Raw genomic sequence first — 25306 nt, 5'->3', positions numbered from 1 at the left:
GAAATTCACAAATCTTTGGGATTCACACAAATCAAATTTTATTTCGATCCAATGTATATATTAATCTTACGCTATATTATATTTAATAATAATCAATAAATATATAATAATAATAAAATAATAAATAAATATATTAATTAATAGAATAAAATGGTTTTATTAAAAATTGTGTTTTATTTATATTGATATTGATGTTCTTTCAATAGTACTAATTTTGATCATATTGATATCGAGTCGAATGGAGTATCGCAAACTAAAGTGCATTGTAAATGTAACTTTGTAACCTATTGGATTAAAAAAACCGAAAACCGGTTTTTCCAAAAACCGGTTTTTTGGCCGGTTATAACCGCCAGGTTAAACCGTAAGCAAAAAAAAACCGGTATAACCGAAAACCGGTGTTTTGTCAAAAACCGCCATCCCTACTCCCTGTCTCGGTAGCTAGTGGGAAAGAAGTCTTTCAAAAAAATTATTAAAAACTATTTACGAAGCTCCATAAGACAAACAAAACTAAAAAAATTAGCACTCATTTAAACAGTCCTTACTTACTGCTACTTTAGACTACACTACACTACAAAATTAAAGTCATAAGTATAAAATTATAATTTTTGTAAATGTTTTAATGTTAATACATATTTCATTTAATTTAAAGTATGTTTTGTTTTTAAAATAAAAGTTTTCGTTCATTTTGTATAGTTGCATTTAATAAAAATAAAAGGTAAGTTTCAATAATATTTAAGGGGCGGCATTTCGAAGAATTACCTCATATTGAAAAAATGTACCGCACGGCTCTGCGAGCCATATCGGGTATGTGGACATCGCCGCCCATTCCGTCTTCTCCGGTGTTTTAAGGAGCCCTTACTCAATTCAGAACTCTTCCCCCACAAAAGCTAAGACCGGACATAGAAGAAAGTTCTTCTTCTTGATGTGCCTATCTATGACGAATATTGGCGATCATCATGGCAATCTTTATCTTATCTGCAGCAGCGCGGAAAAGCTGCACAGATGTTGTGTTGAACCAGGTATTAAGCTTCTTCAACCAGGATGTTCTTTTTCTTCCTGGACCTGGCTTTCCAAATATTTTTCCTTGCAGTATGGCTTGTAGGAGGGGATATCTGGATTCATTTTGAGTAATGTGTCTGAAGTACTGTTAGTCTGGACAGATTATCGGAGAATAGGCCATTTTTGGGAAAAGTTATTTACCAGCAATTTTATTGCTGGAGTCGAATCTTATGATTGTACATATTAATAATATAGGTATGCAAAGTCCGCAGATAGTGTGCTATTTTTTTATAGACAAAATGGCGCCCGAAAATCGTGTTTTTCTCAATTTTTGCTCTATAACTCGAAAGATTTTAACTTTACACCAAAAAAGTCAAAATAAAAATTCACCGTAATTAAATTCTGCATAGAGACGTGTTTTTTTCCCGATTTACTTCGACGACAATCTCCCCAGAAAATGCGGGTTTTTCCAACAGAATCTTTAATTTTCAACTAAAATTTTAGATAAGTAATTGTTTCTCAATAATTAAATAACTTGGTAATATAAAAGCTCTTTTTGTATAGATTATAATTCCAGAAGCCGATGGAAATTGAATAAACAGTTTAGCAACAATTGAAATGTTCATTAAAAATTTACGGTCGCTATAATAACCACAATAATTATGATACATAAGAATAACCATGATTTTTGTATTAAATGATACTGTACCTACCTAATGTACTTTACAGAATTGAAATTGGACTATTTAAGCGGCCTCAGGAATATTTTAAAATTATAAACAATTTTTTGGCTTATCAACAAATAGAATATCTCAGGAAATATTAAATTAAATTAAATCATGTAAACGGTATTGGAAAAAAACAGCAGTACGTTTATTTTAAAAGAAAAAAAGTTTAATTGTGATGAGTGGTTCCTGAGATAAAACCGGTCAAAGTTTACCGCCATTTACGGCAAAGATATAAACAATAGGATCATAATTTTCAAACCATCACCTTTTTGTTTTTGTCCTCTTTCTCCACACCAATTTTCATATCTTTAAAGTAGTCATAACATATATTATTATAATAAAAACTATCGATATTACGAGTGAAAATTGCAAAAAATAGCAAAATTCCGATCAAAAATTAGGTTGGAAATCGGTATACGTTAAAAAAATGCATTTTCTCGGCTTTCCATGGAGTTCTTCATTCTTTTTTTGTTTCCAAGTAAATCGAGTAGAGCCATCTAACTAATGCATTATTAAGTGTCAAACTTTCTTTTGTTTAGTTATAATAAATTAATTTATTTATTATAACAAAAAAAATTTAATTTGTTTAAATAAAGATTGTTTAAATAACTATACAGCTTTCAAATGAGAATATTTCTGTTTTTAACGTTAAAAGGTTCACTTGTTGTAAGTTTATCTAAAAAAAGTCTACAACTGGAAAAATATGTAGTTTTCTTTTCGTATATAATATCACAAGAGAGAAAATTTTGCCGGCAATATTTTCGACTGGTATGAAAGTTTGTTGCCTGGCAATTTTCGCGAATTAAATTTTGACTTAAATCACGAGACGTGATTCGAGTGATTTTGTCAAAATTCCATAAGCGAAAATTACCAAAAGGCAACGAACTTGAATGAAACCAGGAGAAAATTTTGCCGGTAAATAATTCTCGAATGATATTCGACAAGACTATTTCACGAGACAATGAATGCACCATATCAACGAAATATAATCTTTATTTATTTGTTATTACCAGACACTTTCGTGACGGATCTGTCATAATTTTGTCGCTGAGAAATCACGTCGCTAAGGCCGATGCCACATTATGCGTTTTGACCGGATGCGTTTCCGCCGCATCCGGTGAAAACGCATAGTGTGACAGATCGGTCCGGTTGCGTTGGAAACGGATGCTTTTTGAGTCATCGGTACGCGCTTACAAACTGCACCAGACTAAACGCATAGTGTGACAGGTCGGTCCGGTTGCGTTGGCAACGGATGCGTTTTCACCGCATCCGGTCAAAACGCATAATGTGGCATCGGCCTAAGGAGTTTTGTCAGTAGGAAACGATGCGTTGCTATGACGTTTTATCAGTTAAAAACAGTCTAGTGAAATAGTCTCATAAATAAATTAATCTACTATACCAAAACAAAATCAATTTTGACATTTAATAATGCGTTAGTTAGATGGCTCTACTCGAGTTATTTGGGAACAAAAAAAGAATGAAGAAAATTGCTCCATGGGAAGCCGAGAAAATGCATTTTTTTTAACGTATACCGATTTTGAACTTTGAGATTACATTTTCTCCAACCTAATTTTTGATTGGAATTTTGGACTATTTTAAAGATATGAAAATTGGTGTGGAGAAAGAGGACAAAAACAAAAAGGTGATGGTTCGAAAATTATGATCCTATTGTTTATATCTTTGCCGTAAATGCCGGTCAACTTTGACCGGTTGTATCTCAGGAACCACTCATCACAATTAAACATTTTTTCTTTTAAAAGAAACGTCCTGCCGTTTTTTTTTTCAAGCCGTTTTCACGATTGAATTTAGTTTAATATTTCCCGAGATATTACATTTGTTTATAAGCCAAAAAATTGTTTATAATTTTATAATATTCCTGAAGCCTCTTAAATTAGTCCAAGTAGGTAATGAATCTTAAAATAGGTCAAAACCTCGCAGTTTTTATAGAATGGATCGATTTGCTTGAAAATTTAAGAATAAGTAGTGGATAGTCCAAGGATCAAAATCTATATCATACCGAAAGGCGCTTTTATCATGGGGGTGGTTGCCACCCTATCTCGGGGGTGGAAATTTTTTATTATATTTTGATCACAAAAGTTGATGAAAACGTTCATTCTAAACAAAAAACGTTCTATACATTTTTTTGATAAAATTGATAGTTTTCAATTTATTCGCTATCGAAAGTGTTACTTTTGTATGGAAAAAATCAATGTTTTTAATACGTTTTCTGCTAACTCAAAAAGTTTTCATTTTATTAAAACAATTTTACTTTTATTTTTTATTTTAATTTTAATTTTATTTTTAACAAAAATGTACCTTTTGAAAAAATAAACAAAACCTTTGTTTTAAATTCTCTTTAAGACCAATATTAATTGAGCTATACTTCAATATATGTTGGCTCTTCTTCGTCAAATGCTAAATATTGTAGTTTCAAAGTCAAAAGACGGGAAAAGTATGCATTTTTCCAGGACAACTTGTTTAAACTAAATTTAAGTATTTAAAAATATCTATCTCCAGAAATAAAAAAAGTCTCTAGCTACAAAATTAAGTGACTTATAATGAAAAGAATATCAGTCCCTATTTTTTTCAGCGAAAAAGTGATCGCAAGCAACCCCCTAATCACTACCCTAATTAAAATTCGTCATTGACCTTATTTGGTCTTTTTAACTTATGTATTATTAATAGGTTCTAGAAGTTTGACCGGCTTAGAATGATTAGTTTAAAAAAAATGGAGTTAAAAGCGAATAACTAATTTTTGTAGTTTGGAAAAATTATTCTTTTCTTCAGAATAGCAAGATTAGCATCAAAGATACGAAAAAATGTTTAATGTGAAATTGTAGCTTATGTAATTCCCAAGGAAAGGGTTTGCAAAAATGTTTTCTACGACAAAAATTGAGTGAGCTATTGCTATTGCACCTTTACCACCCCTTTCAAAGTCACCTCTTCTTGGGAATGATGATTTTTAAAAGATTTAATATAAACAGTCTTATAGATCTTATAAAAACATATACAATCGTTTTTCAACAAACTTTCTAAAATAAAAAATAAGAAAATTAAGGTTAAAAAATCAATATATTTTTTTGAAAAAAAAAAAGGAGAAATCTAATTGGAAGCATAATAATGTAAGTTAGCGATGTTTTTAGTCATTGGCCTTATTCATTCTTATTTATTTATGTACTGTTAATAGATTGTAGAAGTTTGACTGGCTTAGAATGATTAGTTTTAAAAAAACTGGAGTTAAAAGCGAATAACGAATTTTTGCAGTTTGGTAAATAATGCCATTTCCTTCAGAATAGAAAGATTAGCATCAGAGATACGAAAAAATGTTTCAATGCAAAATAGTAGGTTATTTAATTCCCAAGGATTTGGTTTGAAAAATTTTTTTCTACGGCAAAAATTGAGTGAATCGTAAATGACTATATCGAAAAACAATGATTTTTTTCTATACAAAACTATCACTTTCGATAGCGAATAAATCGAAAACTATTAACTTTATCAAAAAAATGTATAGAACATTTTTTGCTTAGAATGAATGTTTTTATCAACTTTTGCGGTCAAAACATAATAAAAAATTTCCACCCCCGAGATGGGTTGGCAACCATCCCCATGGTAAAAGCGCCTTTCCGAATCATATAGATTTTGATCCTTGGACTATCCACTACTTATTCTCAAATTTTCAAGCAAATCTATCCATTCTGTAAAAATTGCGAGGTGAAAAGCTTCGGTTCCTGGCCTAAATAGTCCAATTTCAATTCTGTAAAGTTCATTAGATAGGTACAGTGTCTTTTTATACAAAAGTCATAGCTATTCTTATGTATCATAATTATACACATTTTAATTGTTGCTAAACTGTTCATTCAATTTCCATTGGCTTCTGGAATTATAATCTATACGATAAGAGCTTTTATATTACCAAGTTATTTAATTATTGAGAAACAATTACTTATCTAAAATTTTAGTTGAAAATTAAAGATTTTGTTGGAAAAACCTGCATTTTCCGGGAAAAATTTTTGTCGAAGTAAATCGGGAAAAACAGGTCTCTATGCAGAATTTAATTACGGTGAATTTTTATTTGGGCGTTTTTGGTGTAAAGTTAAAATCTTTGGAGTTATAGAGCAAAAATTGAAAAAAACACGATTTTCGAGCGCCATTTTGTTTATAAAAAAAGTAGCACACTATCTGCGGACTTTGCATGCCCATATTATTAATATACAATCATAAGATTCGATTCCAGCAATAAAATTGCTGGTAAATAACTTTTCCTTGTATTTTGCTAATTAGCTCAGAGTATGTAACTTTCGAGATTTGATGGTGATCAGTACATCATTAGGCTGGCAAGGTGTTATATTTTCTCGACTCTGCTTTACGGGATAAAAGCATGGACACTTAACGCGTCGACTACTAAAAAGTTGGGAGCATTTGAACTGTGGGTATATAGAAGAATCCTGAAGATATCATGGACCGAGCATGTAACAAATAACGAAGTCATGGGAAGAGTCAATAAAGGAATGGAAATATTGGAAACCATCAAGACGCGAAAGCTGCAATACCTGCGTAATGAGAGATACAACATCCTTTAACTAAGTTTACAAGGGAAAATCCAGGGCAAGAGAAGTGTAGGAAGGAGAATCTCATGGTTGCGTAACTTGAAGGAATGGTACGGATGCACAACCTCCGTCGCGGAGATGGTACGTAAAGAGAAGTACATTTCTGTTCTTCTTCATTGTTCTGAGGATCTCCTCATTTGTGACTCAATCAGTCCACGGAATTTTAAGTATTTTCCAATATAGCCACATCTCGAATGCTTCCAATTTTTTGCATATATCTTCGTTTAAATTCCACGATGCAACACCATAAAAAAAACAAAGAAAAGATAGCATCGCAGCATCCTTACTTTTATATCAAGAGAGGTTATGGCTTTTGAAGAAGGACCCCATGAAGAAGGACATGGTTGAAGGTGGATCTATATTTTCCGTGGATATAGCTTTTCTACAAGAAAGTTATGGATATAAAATTTGGAAGACTAGTTTTGCCGCACTAGTGTACTGGAATATAAATTGTGATGTTTTGTATGTATCTAATAAACAAAATAAAAACAATATTATTTACGATTTTATCGTGTAAACGAATTTTTCGATGTAAAAATTATTTATTTTGACATAATGATTTACGAAGTAAATATTTATCAGCTTGTATTATAAATATAGAAACAAACAAATACAATATCGATGATCTAAACCTACTAAATTTTATTGCTACCTACGTATATATCAGAGCTCCATCTCAACCAGGATTTGACTGGAAAATGTAGGTATTAAATATTTACCACCATGTCGCTATATTTTTGCCTTACTTATCTATCGCCTTTATTATTTGTTAAACAGAACAATAAGAATCTTTGTACAAAGCAAACAATCTGATAACCTCATAAGCATAAGCAATACTGTTCGTATCTAATTACGGATTTTTCAGTTTAATATTGTCGAATTTTTGCTTGTGTGTGGATTTTCGAACTAATTTTACGATTCGGTGAAAATTGCTCACTTTAGGATTAAATTATGTTCATGTAAGTACCACGTGATTTTTGTATAGTTTGTATTTGAGGAATAATTGATTGATTAGGATCTAAAAACGGACTGATTCTTATAGTACTTTTTGCACTAAATCCCAGTATGGCAATGGTGAATTTCTTATCACGTATAGTTTTCGTGACACTCAAATATAAAAACACCTTGTACTTTCAGCTATACCTACATATATGGGTTAACTACATTAAAAGGTGGTTCTGAGGGATTTTCTTGAGTATTTTGCTTCTGGTGTATCTGTTTTAAGTATCCAGCAGTGGACAGCCAGCAATCTCGGACCCCATTTTCGGTGTTATAGGTTTTCCATACTTGAAATCTTTTAATGTAAACGTTGTCCATTTTCATCACTAGAGTTTCACGATATTAGATAAAAATATCGATATTGTATTGATATCGTATCGAAAACCAATAAGATACCGATACAATACATACCTTAGCAATATTAATGTCGGTACGATACTCATTATCTGAAATCCATACAATACTCTTGTATTGTCGATACGCTTGCCTCGATATTATTGAAAATATCGATATCGAGAAAAAATAAATAAAACGCCACAGTTTGATTATATTTTATAGAATAGCTATTTAGAGCATAATTATTGTTTATTACATAAAAGTATAAGTGATCTGCGACCCAAGCATCAGCTGTTATTATATTTTACACTTGAGGGCCTGAACTTAAAACTCTTGAGAGTAAGTAAATGACTGTTATGATTACATATTATTACATATTATTAATCCTTAAATCGGTCTGGTTTATTGTCTCTTTGGAATGTTCTTCACACTCACTTATCCTGTTGCCTGTTATGTTACTTACTCATTTTCTCTCATCTCCGCTTACAATAATAAAAAAACACCATACATCCAATCACTCTGGTCTGTCATATATATCACTTTCCTTACTTAGTAACATTCTGTCACTTCTTTCTTTTTAGATTCTTAGACTTTACTTAACAATAGGATACTGCACACCTATATCCATTACGACCCATTCAGTCAAACTTCTTTCAGACTATAACATTTAAGTTTTATTGCATTCACTATTCTTCTTTTTCATCTATCTTTTCACTTCCATTCATATCAGGCAACTTATATCCATTTATCCCAATTTAAAATAAAATTTTTTCACATTTTTCATTTGTTTGATTTCAGTTGCAATAACATACGTTCATAAAGTTCTGCACTTAAATATATTTCATTTAGTTCAGTCTGTTCACTCCACTATCACCAATAGAAATCAATCTCATACTTTTCTATTTCATATACTCATTCAATTTAGATTCTTCTTTACATACTGACACCAACCCACAATTTGACCTATATTGGTAGCTCTCATTCTAATTATTTTATTCACTATTCTACGTTGGTAGACTATCAAGATACATTACTTCCAATTCATTCAGTCCTTTCAAAACTACATAAAGATGAATTAGACTTTATGTCACATAGTTTAATTTTATTATATTATTACATACTTTTATTCATTTCACAATACTATATACAATCATATCCTTCACACATATATCTACCTCACTAACAGTAATCTTTAGTTATTTAATTTTGTTAACAACTATTTTCCAACTTTTAACAGACATAATTATTCATTACAATAGTATAATAATAAATTTAACACAATAAATAGCCACCTTTTGTATATATACTGTTTTCTCGCAATATTCTACCGTTTACCTTCAACCTGTTGCCTGCTTGCCTTGTTAGGCAACCAACATTTCATCACATAAAAATACTCTTAAATTCTGGTTTTTTCGGCTTGTTTAGCTTTGTTTTTCCACGCAAGTCTAATTATCTTTTATTATGTAGTGTATTTCCTTGTTTCAACAAAACTCAACTTTCATCTCGTCATTTCACATCCGATGACGTCACAACTTAAACCATGTAATATATCTGTATTAAATTTAATGAATCTATAAGTTATTCTGGAATAGAGAGTTGCTAATTTAAACTTTACAGTAGATTTTATTATTCAAATAATTTAAATTATTTTTGCAGACAAACCTTCGCATTTTATTAAAAAATCCAAAATCAAATGAAACTTTAACCAAAAAATTGGCTTTATCTTGTCATGTCATGTCACCCTTGTCAAATTGTATATCCACTTCATAATTTCTCAGTTGGTCTGTGCCCATTGAATTGGCAAGTACCTAGCATCTTCGAGCAGGGAACCATGGCACCCTTTTAGCATGTGTTCCACTTTATCCATTAACATCGACTTGTAGTCATAACATTTTAACATATTACATTATGTAAACCATATATGATAATGTTAACACTATTTACAGTGTGCTAGTTTCAAAATACTCGGCAGGATGTAAGTATTCCCACATTTTTCATTTTAACAGTCACATTTTTAACCTTTTGCTTTAAACTAACGTGGAAATACTTCATTCTAGGCACTGAAGATGTTCTGTTTAGAACGAAAACGTTCTGCAATCGATGACATTTTATAGTTTTAAATAAACGATTTTATACCAGAATACATCTCGAAGTTTTTACTTCTGTATTGGTTTTTTAAACTATGGTATACAGCCAACTATTGGGATTTTCCCATTGATTTTTTTTTTTTGTTATGATTACACTGTTTTTGTCATGTGGTATTTGTGGCAATATTATGAAAATGAGTGATGATGACTCAAAAATAATTTTTAACAAATACTGAATTGCGATTTATTCCGAATCTCCGGGGATTTCCCTATATTTTCAATTATTTTATTTAACGTATGGCACCTGACACATTTACATTTACATATATTTTGTATAAGACAATACATAGGTTCACAAACGCACATCTAACTTATTTACATAGTCTATCGACTCTGGAGTCGCCATCAGGAAATCCTCTGACCTGCCATGATATAATCTTGTGGGACACTGTTCTGTGATGTGATAGATGGTTTGTGGTTGTCCACAGTCACAGAGTGGGGATGGTCGTTTACCCCATTTGTGCATCATGTAACCACATCTGCCGTGTTGGGTTCTGATTCGGTTCAGCACAGACCATGTGTTGCGTGGTAAGTCAAAGCCTGGTGGTTTTTGTGTGATGCAGGGTAAGTTGCTATTTTGTTGTTCCATCCATTCTCGAGTCCATGTTGTCGTTAAATTGAACTCACTCTCCACAGCAATCTTTGCTGTTTTTATTGGTGGTCGTCTGGAGCGTAGACGGTTACCGTTGGCGGCATCTATATCTTGATGGATTGGCAGGTTCTCGTTACCTACTATCTTTCTGTACTCACTAGTGAGTGCGTGTATGCGTCGTAGTTTGGGTGGTGGAATGTGGCTCAGTACTGGGAGCCATTGCGTAGGGGTGGATTTGATAACTCCAGCAATCATTCTCATTGTATTATTCAATTGGACATCTACTTTGTGTATATGTGGGCTGTTAAGCCATGCTGAAGAGCAGTATTCCGCAGTTGAGAAGACTAGGCCCAAGGCAGATGATCGCAAGGTGGAAGCCGATGCTTCCTATGTTGTGCCGCACAGCTTCTGGATGATGTTGTTTCTGGATTTAAGTTTTTCCGCTGTCTTTGTCAGATGTTCCTTGAATGATAGGGTTCTGTCAAGAGTCACCCCAAGGTACTTTGGTGTTTTATTGTAGGCGAGTGTGGTGTTTTCGAACTGAATATTGAGTATTCTTCTTGCAAGCTTGTTATTTAGGTGGAAACTGGAAACCTCTGTTATCGTAGCGTTTGGTTGGAGCCTCCATTTACGGAAATATTTTCCCACTATGTGCAAGTCCGCCGTGAGGATTTCTTCTGTTTCTTCAAATGACTTACACCTTGTTGCAAGGACCCAGTCATCGGCGTAACCAAACTTTCTTGATCTGGTTTCTGGTATATCAGAGATGTATAGGCTAAAGAGAAGAGGAGCCAAGACAGATCCCTGAGGCAGTCCATTCTTCAGTTTCCTTGGGGTGCTGATGTCAGATCCCATGACCACTTGAATCGTTCTGTCGGCTAGCATGCTGTTGATTATTCGAGCGGTGGATTTACAGGAGATTGTACGGAGGAGCTTGTATATCATGCCTTCTCTCCAGACTGTATCGTAGGCCGCTGTTAGGTCTATGAATGCGGCTGCAGTTTTAAGTTTTCGCTGGAACCCTGCCTCGATAAATGTGGTAAGTGAAAGAACCTGATCTGCGCAGCTTCTTTTGGGTCGGAAACCTGCCTGATCAACCGGTATTGTTTCAAGCAACTTTGTGCTAATTCTATTGTAGATAAGGCGCTCTAGAAGCTTAAACTTAACCGATAGTAGGGCTATTGGTCTGCACTGAACCAAAAAAGTGCGTAAATATAATGAAAAAAACATTGATTCAAAAACAGGGAGCATTAATTTTCGTCCAAAGATCAGTATCATTGGTCCAATGTAAGTAGATACATTAACTAATGCTCAAAAACATTAATTTTTATGAATTAGTACGTTCATTCAATGTACTTTCTAGTTAAAAATCAATGTATCGGTACATTTAATCAATGTATCGGTACATTTAATCAATGTATCGGTACGTTGTATCAATGGATAGGTACATTGAATCAATGTATCGGTACATTAATTCTTAACTAGACAGTACATTGAATGAACGTACTAATTCAAAGAAGTTAATGTTTTTGAGGATTAGTTATTTTATCTGCTTACATTGGACCAATGATACTGATCTTTGGACGAAAATTAATGCTCCCCGTTTTTGAATCAATGTTTTTTTCATTATATTTACGTACTGTTTTTTTTTTCAGTGAATGTCATCTTCATGTATATTTGTATATAACATACAAATAGTTAATAAGTAAACAAAATGACGATTTAATATCTACATAAATATTACAAATATCGGTTGAAGTAATGATTTTTGCCAATTCTCAAACTAATGTTAAGTATCTATGATTTTTAAAGAAAAAAACATATATTTTTAATTAACACAAACAACTTTTTATAATGTAATTTGGAAAAAACTGAATAACTAAATATAACAGAAATTGATTGTTCTTATAAAATATATAAAAATACATATATTTATATTATATAAAAATGTATACCTGATATCGTGAAAATAAATACATCTACAATAACATATCCATAAATACAACATCTCTCTGGGATTAATTATCACCACCCATACAAAAAACAAATGGTTGAATGGCAACTGTTTGATTTCAAAAATCTAATATATGATCTTCGACTTCTTGCTGGGTATTCCCGATGTAAGAATGATTACTGAAAATCGCTGATGGTACATTTTATTATATATTTGGTTGTCCATTAAGATCTTTCTTTAGCCATTTTATCAGTTCGTACAAAATATCGATGTAGAACCCAAAGAAGAACTGCCATCTACAATTTATATTAATAATTATTATAAAAAATAAATCGAAATAGTGAACATAGTTGTATTTTTCACTTTTTTATGCGTATCACTTTTTTATAGAAATATTTTAATTTATCCTGAAAAAAATTGCTAGATGTTAAGATGTTTATTTTTACTTTGATAGATATTACCGACTGCAAGAGTTAATAATATTTTTCAATTCTTTACGGTTTAATCACCTAAAGATTTAATTTACTAATCTTTTATAAGATTATACCATTTAGAAATATTTTCAAATGGTTCCTATTTTCTTTTACCTATGTGTCGAATTAGCTTTTGAAAAAATTTACAGAGAACAAAAATTAATTAATACTAGATATGCAGGATTGAATAATGAAATAGGTACTTAAATTCCGTAATGTCTTCATGGTTAATCTTTTCAAATAAAAATTTATTTGTTTTATCCTTGATATGACTTTCACACCGAAAAAAGGAGACAATTCTTTCGAAATTGCTGTCCCATCCATCAATAAGTCCATTTCCATTTCCAAATCCAAAGTCCATATCAATCTGCAAAAGTGGAAATAGAAGTACAACTTTTTTTTATAGAAATCCAACAAAATAATTTATAAATAGTTAAAAATATATGTAAATACATACCTTAGAAAAATCAACGAAATCACTAGTGCCAAACACCGCTCCTCAGAGTCTGCAGGGTGACTGTCTGCTAGGAGGCTGCAACTGTTGTCACGTGATTTTTTTACACCAATAAAAACACTTGTAGAGTTTTAAGAAATGTATCGGTTTATGTACAAGATTATTGCTACAATGTATTGATCATTGATTCAGGTATATTACATTAATACAATGATTGCGCTACATCAAAACAATGTATCGAGTCATTAATCAAAGTCGAAAACATTGATTTAATGTTACCAAAACATTGATTCAATAAACAAGTGCGTAATTTAAAAAACACTGTACATTAGTGCAACGTTTTATATTCATCAATTTAACCGCATAATCCTGATGTATAGTTTCATATATACAATAAACAAATTATTAGTACTATGAAAAAAGTCATTGGATAGATAATACGATTCATTGGATTAATGATTGTATTCATTATTTTTTAATGAATAAAATTACATTGTAATAATGAATATGGTTATTACTTAATGGCTACGTGTTTATAGTATTAACGGAATTTTCATTGAATCAATGTAAAAAAAAGTCAATGATTGGCGTTCATTGGTACTATGTACAATATTTTGTTCAGTGTGTAATTCTTAGGGTTGTTATCATTTGGTTTCCCTGGTTTTAATATGGCAATGACCTTCGAGCGTTTGAGTTCCTGTGGTATGATACCGGTCTTCATAATGTCCGTGAAAAAGTGGGCTATCCATTCTCTCGCATATTTGCCGCAGTTAATTAAGAATTCGGGATGAATATTGTCAAAACCTGGGGCTTTACCTGGCTTTACATCTTTGAGAGCAATAGTGACTTCTTGAGAAGTGAAAGGGCGGGAGTATTCGGTGTCTGTAGATTTGAATTTTAAAGTTTTGAGCTCTCGTTTTACCTTGGTTGTATGTGGCTTGTCTTTCGGTGCTCTAGATGTTGATACCAGATGTGAGGCAATAGTGTTTGGGTTAATTGTTCTTTTGTTCCTTGTTAAAGGAGTTCCGCTTCCTAATTTTCTTAATAGTGTCCATGCTTGCCTGCTTGATGTTTGAAAATTAAGACTTTCTACAGTTTCGGTCCATTTTTGTTGTCTCGCTGCATCTAGGCTATGGAGCAGTTCATCTGCTATTTCTTGATCGCCACTTTCAAGGAAATTTTGGTACAGTTCTTCACTATTATGGGACCAACCGGGAATGTATTCTTTTCGATAGCCTCTTGGTATATGCTTTTTGGCCGTGCTTAGTAGTTTTTAAACAATACAGAATTAGTAAGTATTTGTCGACTTTCAAAGAAGCATTCAGCCATTTCAATCTTTATAAGGATATACATATAAGTTATAAGAAATATTCGTAATATTTTGAGGATAATCTTCATTTGCCAAGTATAATCCTTTTTATGTCGATAGTTTATCGAGTATTGTATCGATATCGTATCGAAATCAATATCAATACGATATTTTTATAAGAAAGTATTACCGATATCGATACTCGATACGATACTTCATTAGCATAACCAATACAATACTCAATACCTACTTAAAAAGTATCGATATTGTATCGTATCGTGAAACTCTATTCATCACTAACATCTCCAACATTTTGTGGGAAAAATACAAGTGAGAATCAAGTAAATGGATTGTAAAAGACATGTTGCAGCCTAAATCACTACAGTTGAAACAACAATCTACCTACTTTCAGTATATTGTTGAAATATTCCTTGCAGCTGTCTTTATAATTTCCCATGAAGTTTTTGACCACATTTTTGAAACAGATCCACGCTCTTTTTTCTAAGTCATTAAAAGTATTTAAGTCATCAAATGTTGTAAAATCAAATTCATCAAATCTGGTACCTATTTCTTAATATGCTTGTATGTGGTTTTCAGTAGCATTATTCCTCCATAGTTACTGATATCCCATGGATCTTGTTTGTTATACATCGTTATTATATGACCCTTTTTCCACTCCGTAGGCATATTTTTCCAGTTTCATATATTCTTTATGAGTTTATGAATCCGGTGCATCAGTTCTTCTCCTCTCCTATTTATTAATTCATTGTGATTTAATCCGGTCCTCTTGCTTGTTTTAATAAGTTCCTTGTGTGTAGGAGCGTTTTATTCTTCGTGTTTTTCATCACTTACCCCTACTTTTCCAATATTCCTGCTTTGTTTGATTTTGTAGAAATTAGAGAAATTCTTTCCTGTTTTGTTTACTCATGATCCTTTCCTATCATCATCAGCCTAATTGACCCTTGACTTTTCCGAGTCGATTTCTCCAGTCCTTTTTGATCATCGCCAACCGTTGCCAGTTTGCTGCGCAGATTTTCCTCGAGTCTTCATTCACACCATCCCTCCATCTCAGTCTTGGTCTATCCCTACTCTGTTGCCTACTTGGCACCAGTAGGATATATATCCTACTGGTGCCGCTAATAATGTGGGTAAATTTTATTTGCTATTCACACATTTGCAGTCCATCCAAGCCTACCTATTTTTTAAATGATATTATGCCCCTACCATTTGTTATTTCTTTATACTTGTCGAACAGATCCTGTACATCTTTTCCAATGCTCTCTCTCACTACTCGTTATATACCTACTTTTAATGTTATCCTGGTTACTATTTTGTCATCTCGTTTTTTACTATTTTGTTCTGAATAAAGTTGCTTTCTGATATTTCAACATCAACCAGTTGATTTTTTGTGGTCTTCTTTGATATTTTCGTTTAATTTCACTTTTAACTTCGATGTCCAGCACAAGTAACTGATGTTGTTGGCTCACAGTCTCACTATTAGCTTGCAGTACTTAAATTGACGTATAGGTATCTCCTTTACTTGAAACAGAAAATAATAATTTTGACGACCTTTGTAAAATGACCTTTTCTCTTTCTAAACAATATATATCACACAACTATTGAAGTTTCTTAATTCCAATAGTTTTTATAATCCCAAATTCTTTGTGATAAGAATAATCATACCAAAACCGTACAATATATTTTGAAATCAAAATTTATTTTAAGCTGTAGCGGTGTAGGCTAATGAACAGATATGAGGTAATCTGTTATTATCCTACAGGATTTAGGATTTAGTTTTTTAATTTCAAAATTTATTTCTGTTTGTGTTATGATTATTCTTTATTATCAATTTTATTTTCTCTTTCCAAGCCATACATCAGTGTTTAAAAGACGTATTGATTATTGTATTTCTATGCTTAGATTATGCTTGCAAAGTAAGTTCCTTCCAGTTTTGTTAATGAATGCGTTTCTTAAAAATTATTTTCTAGATCTGGTCTCTTATTATCTGATATTTATCTTTCGTTAACCATATTTCTAAAAATGTATACTATACCTATGACTCATTTTATTGTTGTGTTTTGATGATGAGATTACATTTCTTGATTGTAAATAATGAAAGATGACTGTTCCAATTTCCAATTACAACATTTTCATAAATTAACAATTAGTAACTTTACTATCATTAAAGTTAGTAACATTTCTAAAAATTCATAGTTTATCCTATGGCGTCTCTTATCTAATCTAAGAAAATATTGCACTATCGAAACAAACACAAAATGCAGTACCTACATACTACATTCTGCATTTTATAATACCAGTTAAAATAATTCAAAGAATTCTATTCCAGTTAGTTCACTTTCATCAAGGAGCTATGAATATGAATAACGATTGAGCTATGATTTAACAGTTTATCATTCAATTTTATAGCTCACATTTTTCATCATTGTGTCAAATGCAGATTTCAAGTCTGGGAAAGCTAGTACTAGTTCCTCCTCTGTCTCCATGTTTCTATATATTATGTTTCTAAGTAGAAAAATATTATCTATTATTCTCTATTATTTTAGTATATACTTTAAATGCCACTTGTAGACCAGGGTAATAAGCTAGAAATAGACCATGTTCGGGACACTCAAAGATCCAGGTAGCTGACTACTTTTTTAGGTATTGTAGACCTATAGGAAGAAAACCTACCTGCTTCCTGCCTAGCGTTCGGGTCCGTTTTTTAATTATAAACAATTTAGTGCAAAAATCGCGATTTTTTCGATTTTTTGCACTCCATTCAAAAACTAAATAGTTGACAAAATTACAAAATTCAGTTTTTTAGAACATTGAAAAACCTTCAAAATGCCGATTTTTGAAATTTAAAAAGTTAATTTGTTGCTACACAAACTGCAAAATTTATGAAATTTGTTATTTGTTAATAACTTTTACTAAAACTATCTTAGAACTTTAGTGTTTCATCAAAAGTTGGGTATTGGGGTACTTAACAAACCCTCAAAATTTGAGACCGATCCATTAATTAGTTTAAGAGTTATTCTAATTGTTTATCCCAGAGACCTTTATTTTGCAATAACATAAGACAGAAAATAATGAAGATAGGGCAATTCTGAGTATGACAAATGAAAGTAGAAAACTGATGCTATCAAAATGTACTAAAAAACGATAAAAAGGTTATCTAATATAGTCAAAAATCCTAATGCCAAATTTGTGAAATTTTGTAGTTTAAAAACATTTAGAATAACTTTAAAAATATTGTCTGTAGAAAAAGTCATTTTACATATTAGAAAAGCTGGTATTTTACACGAATTTATAAAAATGTAGTTTAATTGGTGACTAGTCGTAATAAGTGAAGGGGGAGCTGGGAGCCGACAAATTCATGAGTTCAAAAACTATAAAAAGCAACTTAAAACTACTATAATTTTCTATATCTCGGGATCTACTGAATATATTTTGATCGTTATTTTTTTAATTTGTATGTAATTTTTCTGTACGTAACAAATATGCAATTTGTCTAGACATTTAATAATTAATAAATAGTCTAATTTATTTAAACAGTTTTTGAAAAAATTATTTTTTCTCAAAAATCCATGATTTTAATCATACTATCCCTATTAATCATAGAAAAAGTTAAGGTATACTTTAATAAATAAATTATCTTCAATAAATAATTATCTAATAAAAATAATTTATTTATTAAAGTGTACTTCAACTTTTTCTGTGATCATTAATGATACTATGATTAAAAAAATAGATTTTTGTAAAAAAATATTTTTTCAACAATTGTTTAAACAAAATAGACTGTTTATTAATTAATAAATTTATAAACAAATTGCACATTTGTAATGTACGTATAAATTACATACCAATTAAAAAAAGAAAGATCAAAATCCATTGAGATGATACGGAGCTACAGCAAATTATATTCGTTTAAAATTGCTTTTTCGGTATTTTAAGTCGCTGGATTTGTAGATTCCCCCTAGTAATCGTTTGCACTACATTTTTGAAAAATCGTAGGGGGTGCTGTGAAGGTATAATGTTTGTGTAAATTTTTTAAGAAAAAATAAAAATCCCATTCTTTAAAATTTCATTAATGAGATTGCTTAATTATTATAAACAAATTAGCTGTGAATTAAAAAAAACATATGGCTAACTTTGTCCCAAATGAGCCCAGGTTAAATTTTTTTATTTGAAAATTCGTGTTAAAATACCTACTATCTTTTTGACTATATAAAAATATTGTTTCTACGGACAACATTTTTAAAGTTATTCTAAATGTTTATAAACTACAAAATTTTAAAAATTTGGCATTAGGATTTTTGACTATGTTAATTATTTTTTTATCTTTTTTTAATTCATTTTGATACTATCACTCTTCTGCTTTCATTTGGCATACTCAGAATTGCACTATCTTCATTATTTTCTGTCTTATCTTATTTCAAAATAAAGGTCTCTGGGATAAACAAATAGAATAACTCTTAAACTAATTAACGGATTAGTCTCAAATTTCGAGGGTTTGTTAATAATAATTAAAAAACGGACGCGAACTCTAGGCAGGAAACAGGTAGGTTTTCTTCCTATAGGTCTACAATAACTAAAAAAGTAATCAGCTACCTGGATATTTGAGTGTCCCGAGAAAATCCTTATTACCCTGGACTATTGCGCTAGACATATATATCGCCCTATAGTTCTCCCAATTGGTTATGTCCCCGTTTTTAGTAGAATTATATTATTTTTCTAATATTTTGGTATTATATTTTGCTTCAGTGCTTTATTACATGTGATCCAGAACCAGTATATGGCTTTCTCGCCCATGCATTTCAACATTTCTGGTTCTATTCCATCTTCTTCCAGGTTTTCTGCTTTTAATTATTTTTGTTACTTCAATGACTTATTTCTCTATTCTCCATGCCTTATTATCTTCTTCCCTTGAGCTTGATATGCTATTTGAATTAAGGCTTGTGTCTTCTTTTAATTTAAATTTACAGGTGTAGTAGAGTACTCTATCCAGACTTTTACCATTTTGTATGGTTTATGTTGTTTCTTTTTATTTTTATCTTTTATGCCACATATTTTTTTATCTTTTGCCATATTAATGCTTTGGTCATTTTTTAAATTTCCTTTAAGCTATTCCCAAATTCTTCCCAAAGTTTTTGTTTCTCATCTCGTATTACCTTTTTGTTATTAGTTTTGTTTTTATTGTTATATAGTATAAAGGTCTTTGTTCCCTAGATCTTTTATTTGCACGTATATTTTTCATACTTCTTTTTTATTAATGATAAGCGGTTTTCTCGGTTTTTCCTCCATCTGGTTCGTTTTTGGTTTTTCATTATTTTCTTAATTCCACAAGATTCTTTTGCTGATTCGTATATTACTACCTTTATTTTTTTTATTTTTCTACATCTAGAGAGCCCTCTCTTTTATCCTTATCGTATTTTTATGTTTTGATAGATATCTCTTATTTTGTTTATAAAATTAGTATCCTTATGTTTGTCTTACTTTTCTATATTCTCTAATTTAATATCTGGTGTTTCTATTATTTCCGCTATTACTAGTCTATATTGCTTGATCAATTCTTCTTCTTTTATTACTTTTACTTCTTTTATCATCCTTTTAGCTCTTGTGAATACGTTATATTATATTCTATGATGTTTCTTCCTTCTCTTTCCTCGGCTATAAAGGTATATCATTGATTTATTTGTTGTTCCTTTGGGCTGCTTCCTATTTTCTTATTATCCATTCTATCCACATGTCTATCTCCATTTCTTTCCATTTCTCTGTATTCTTCAATACATCCATGTCCTCTTTTTGTATCATTTTCTATTTTAGCGTTCCAGTCTTGTGTTAATAGTACCTACTCTTTGAGTTCTTTTAGTTGTATCTGTCTATATTTATCTAGTGTGTTTTGTAATTGACTATAGAACCTGTCAATTTTTGTAGCATCTCATAATTCAACTTTGTATATGTGTATAAGTATAATTAATAATTACGTGTATTTTCTTTTATATTTATTATGTGTATTTTCTTTTATATAAGCTTGTGCAATTATTCTCTTAATGATATGGCTTCATAATGAAAAATTTTCTTTTGTATGGTCTGGTTTACACTCCTTCTCTGCCTATTGTGTTCCCTTCTACGCCTGAGTAGTATAATGTATAGTTTTTATCTAGTAATTTTATCCCTTTTGACTTTATTTTAGTTTCACTTTATCCCATAAATCTTATGTTTATCATTTATTGATGTTACGTTCCAGTATGCATCCACTGTGTTGTTTATATATTCGCCTGATTCATCCCTTTCCTTTTTTGTTTTAACGCTCGTTTTATAATTGGTTTTGCTTTCAGCTGTAGTAGTAGTTGTTTTTTTGGATCTGTGCCCTTTATACAGGGTGTCCAGAAACTCTACCGACAAAGGAAGACAGAAGATTCCTTAGATAATTTTAAGACATTTTAACCCAATTCACCTAGTCCGAAAATGCTTCCTAAGGGAGCTAGAGCTCTTTGAAAATGGTGTCTTGTAATTAGTTCTTCTTAAATACCTCCAGAAGTCTTCTATTTATAAAAACGAAAATTGGTACACACAATTATCTTCCAGAGCTAAATCGATTTCATCCATTGCGAATTTCCAGTACAGGTCAAAGGCGTCCGTTTTGGGTAGATCAACGGTTATTTTATCGTATAACTTTTTTGTCTTTAATTTATAAGCACTTTTGACTCTGGATTTTTAAATTATGAGGTATTCTAGTACTAAAAGCTACTCTTCCTTTAAGTCGATAGGATACACCGTTTTCTAGAAAAATCGACTTGAAAATTATTTGTTTTTTGAATTTCCAAAAAAAAATAAAAAAAACTATTTAGAAAATCGAAAACTGGTACGTTTATTTATATTTCAGAGGTGAATCGATTTCATTAATTGCGAATTTCTAGTATCGGTTATATGAGTCCGTTTTTGGTAGGTCAAAGGTTATGTTATCGCATAACTTTTTGTTTTTAATTTTAAGCATTTTTGACTCTAGATTATTAAATTATGAGGTAATCTAATACTAAAAATAACTCTTGCTTTAAGGTGGTAAAATACACCGCTTTATTTTAAAAAACTTTTCAATTTTTTTTTTTTAAATTCAAAAAACGAAAAATTTTCAAATCTATTTTTCTAGAAAACGCTGTGTCCTACTGGCTTAAAGCACGAGTACCTTGTAGTACTAGAATACCTTACAATTTAATAATCCAGTATCAAAACTGCTTAAAAGTTAAAGGCAACAAAGTTAAGCGATAAAATAACCGTTGCCCTACCCAAAACGGACGCCTATGACCGGTACTAGAAATTCGCAATGGATGGAATTGATTTATCTCTGGAAGGTAAATATGCGATTTTATTTTGGTTCTTCTAAAAAATACCAATTTTCGTTCTTCTAAATAGAAGCGTTTTGGAGGTATTTAAGAAAAACTAATTACAAGACGCCATCTTCAAACAGCTCCAGCTCCCTTAGGAAGCATTTTCGGACTAGGTGAATTGAGTTAAATTGCCTTAAAAGTCTCTGAAAAATATTTCTGTAAGTTTCTTCATCATATCATTCTGAAAATATTTAGTTGGCTGTATTTCCTTTTCAATTTTGTATAATCTGTTGTTATGTCTCTGATATTGGTTCATTTGATTTTTTTCCATATCCTTATAAATCCAATATATACTATTCTTCCTCAATGTTTAATCTGTTATTACTTATGTAGGAGGTTTGTACCGTCTCTCCCGCTTGTTTAAGATCTTGTGATAGATATCTTTTTGATCTAATATTTATTTATTGCATTATAGTCGAGGAAATGAAGCTGAAAAATGGCAAAACCTCGCAATTTTTTCGTCCAGCATCGATTTGTACAAAAATTTGGAATTAGCCTCATTACACCCTCTAGTTCATTTTCTATATTGATCCGTTGTACGCTTTTGATTTTTTAAGGGTGAAAACTACCCCTAATTGTAAAAAATTATAAAAAAACATTTTAAACTTTAATATTGTCAACATTTGGTTCTTATTAGTTACATAATGATTGTTTTATGTTTTAAGATATACTATCATAATATTTCAACCCTTAAAACCACCCTTGTTGGAGCTATATATAAAAAATTTACTTATCCTAAAAGAATAATTTCGGCTTGCATCGATTTACATAAAAATTTGGGATTAGGATCATCTCACCCTGTACTTCATATTCTATATCATGCTTAAGGGCGTTGATTATTTTTAGGGGTGTAAACTACCCCTTATTGTCAAAAATTATATAAAAACATTGTAAACTTTAATATGGGTAAAATTTGGTTTTGATTGGTTAAATAATGATTGTTTTATATTGTAGGATATAATATCATAATATTTCAACCCTTAAAAACCACCCTTAATAACATTACAGTTTTTACAAGTAGATATTTTAATAGATTATACATAAAAAAAAGTAGAATTAAAGAATTACAAAAACATTTATTTACACAAAAATACGAATTTACAAATATGTACAAATACAAATACAAATAGTTTTTAAGTCATCTTCCAGTATACGAACCTTTTCTGTGGTATTATACATACATTGAAAATTATCCATAACTGGACTATCCGAATTTTTCGAAAAAAAAATTCGTTTTATAAACATAGCTCCTTCATTTTTGACGATAAAAAGTTTTTTCAAAAATGACTTTGTAGGAGATTTGAAGAGTTATAAGATTGTGTAAACTGAATTCCTTGAGATCCCTTAGTTTTTAATTAGGGTGGGTTTAAAAGGCTCGAATAAGGGGGTGTTTGCTCGTAAATAGAGGATTTAAATAGCTATATCTCGCTAACTGTTCACTGTAATGAAAATCTATGCACAGGGGAATTTTAGTTATTAAAAAAGCTACAATTTAGGAATCTATCATTTTTTTTTGTATCTCCAGTATATTCGGAGATATTTTGAAGTACAGTGGAACCCCGATAAGTCGGCCCCCGATAACCCGGAAGTCCGGCTAACCCGGACCGATTTTCATCAGACAAAAATTTAACAAATAAACAATTTAACAATTTTATCAAATAAAAATGTATGTAGGCAAAATAATATTTGAGAGATAATGTGTATTTGTGTAATTTGAACTACATATACAATAGTGAAAATGATTCATGCACACGGCGGCAGAGCGACCGTCTCGGCTTATCGGAAAGAACAGGCACCTGTCTGTATTCCTTTTCCTTTATTTATGTCAAGCTGTCTTAGCATTGTTTAAAATGGACGTGACTATTTAAAAATTCTTTTTTAAAACAATGGTCTTAGTCTGTTCTTAAATAACAACATTGTTCCTTGTTACCGTATTGTGTGTAGTACAGTCGTATTAATCACTTCCGTTCTGTAATCGTGCTTCAGATTGTGTTTGCGTGATTTTTGTCTACGTAATGGTAACAAAACGTAAAAATGTTGTAGTGACAATGGAAAAGAAACTAGAAACATTAGGTAGGATTGATAAAGGCAAATCTTTAAAATCAATTTATTGCAGATATGGTGTCGGTACATAGCTACAGTATGACTCGAGTTTTTTACCAAGAAATGAACAAAACTCTACACTCTATACAACTATACGTAATTTAGATGTGTATTGTGCATATGTGTTTCATGTTCTTGTAATTATAATGGAGGTTATCTGTAAGTATACCGTATTTTATTAATTTTTACCATATTCTCCGGCTAACCCGGATTTTCGATAACCCGAATCGGCCGCGGTCCCGATTAATCCGAGTTATCGAGGTTCCACTGTAAAAGGTAAAAAATGGGGAATTCCAAAAAATTAATTTTTCTTTAAACTCCAATTTTTCTAAAATTAGCCCTTTTAAATAGGTCAAATTTCTTGGGTGTATTGATAATACAAATGTAAAATGAATTACAGAAAAGTGAAGACCAATTTTTAATTAGGAGGGTAGTTATAGGGTTGTTTTCACTAAATTTTTCATAGAGAAAAGCAGGTACCGACTTTTTTTGATCATAAGTCGCTTAATTTTCAGGCTAGAAACATTTTAATTATTATTTTTTAAAAGGCCTAACTGTATACTTGAAAAAATATTATTTAAGTTTTCCTCGAAAAATGCCGAAGTTTTTCCGTTATTTTACTTTGAATATTTCAAATTATGAATTTGACGTAAATAGGTAACTTTTAACATGCCGTATCTAGGTTTGTATTGGTCTTAAAGATATTACAGAAAAATAATTTGGTTTGTGTTACAAAAAGATACAATTTTGATATCCACAGTTTTTTTTTTATTAAATGCATATTTTTCGAGGTATTCTCAAAAACCCTCTAAAAAAGTCGATTTTTTCATCGAAAAACTGTTACTTTCAAGCGCGAATAACTCGAAAAACATTAGTTTTACGAAGAAAATGTAAAAAACATTTTTTTCTTAGAATTACTTTTTACATCGATTTACATAGTTAAAAAGTAATAAAAAATTCCCGCCCCCGAGATGGCAACCACCACCAAGGTTTTAGCGTACAGCGGCATGATATAGAAAATGATCCTTGGACTATTCCCTACCTCCTGTGAAAATTTCAAGTAAATCCATGCTGGACGAAAAAATTGCGAGGCAAAATGCTTCATTTCCTCGACTATTAGTGATTTCCGTTACTTTGTTTGCTCTATAGAAAATCGGTATTTTTTCTTCAATTCCATGAATTATATTTGTGTTCCTTATTTCTTCTTCCAACTT

The 25306-nt window shown here is 31.0% G+C and overlaps 1 protein-coding gene across 2 annotated transcripts in view; it reads left to right on the top strand.

Moving 5' to 3' along the window:
* Positions 1-7132: 7132 nt before the first annotated feature.
* The window catches only part of LOC114332568 (diuretic hormone receptor), a 70833-nt gene continuing 52659 nt past the window's right edge, over positions 7133-25306 (top strand). For both annotated transcript variants that reach the window (XM_028282401.2, XM_028282393.2), the window contains exon 1: positions 7133-7293. The gene's annotated coding sequence lies outside the window, so the exon portion shown is untranslated. The remainder of the gene's footprint in view (positions 7294-25306) is intronic.

The sequence above is a fragment of the Diabrotica virgifera genome, chromosome 5 (genome assembly GCF_917563875.1).
Source record: "Diabrotica virgifera virgifera chromosome 5, PGI_DIABVI_V3a".
Classification (NCBI taxonomy): domain Eukaryota; kingdom Metazoa; phylum Arthropoda; class Insecta; order Coleoptera; family Chrysomelidae; genus Diabrotica; species Diabrotica virgifera.
Note: the sequence above shows the minus strand (reverse complement) of the source record. Positions and strands in the feature narration are given on the sequence as shown.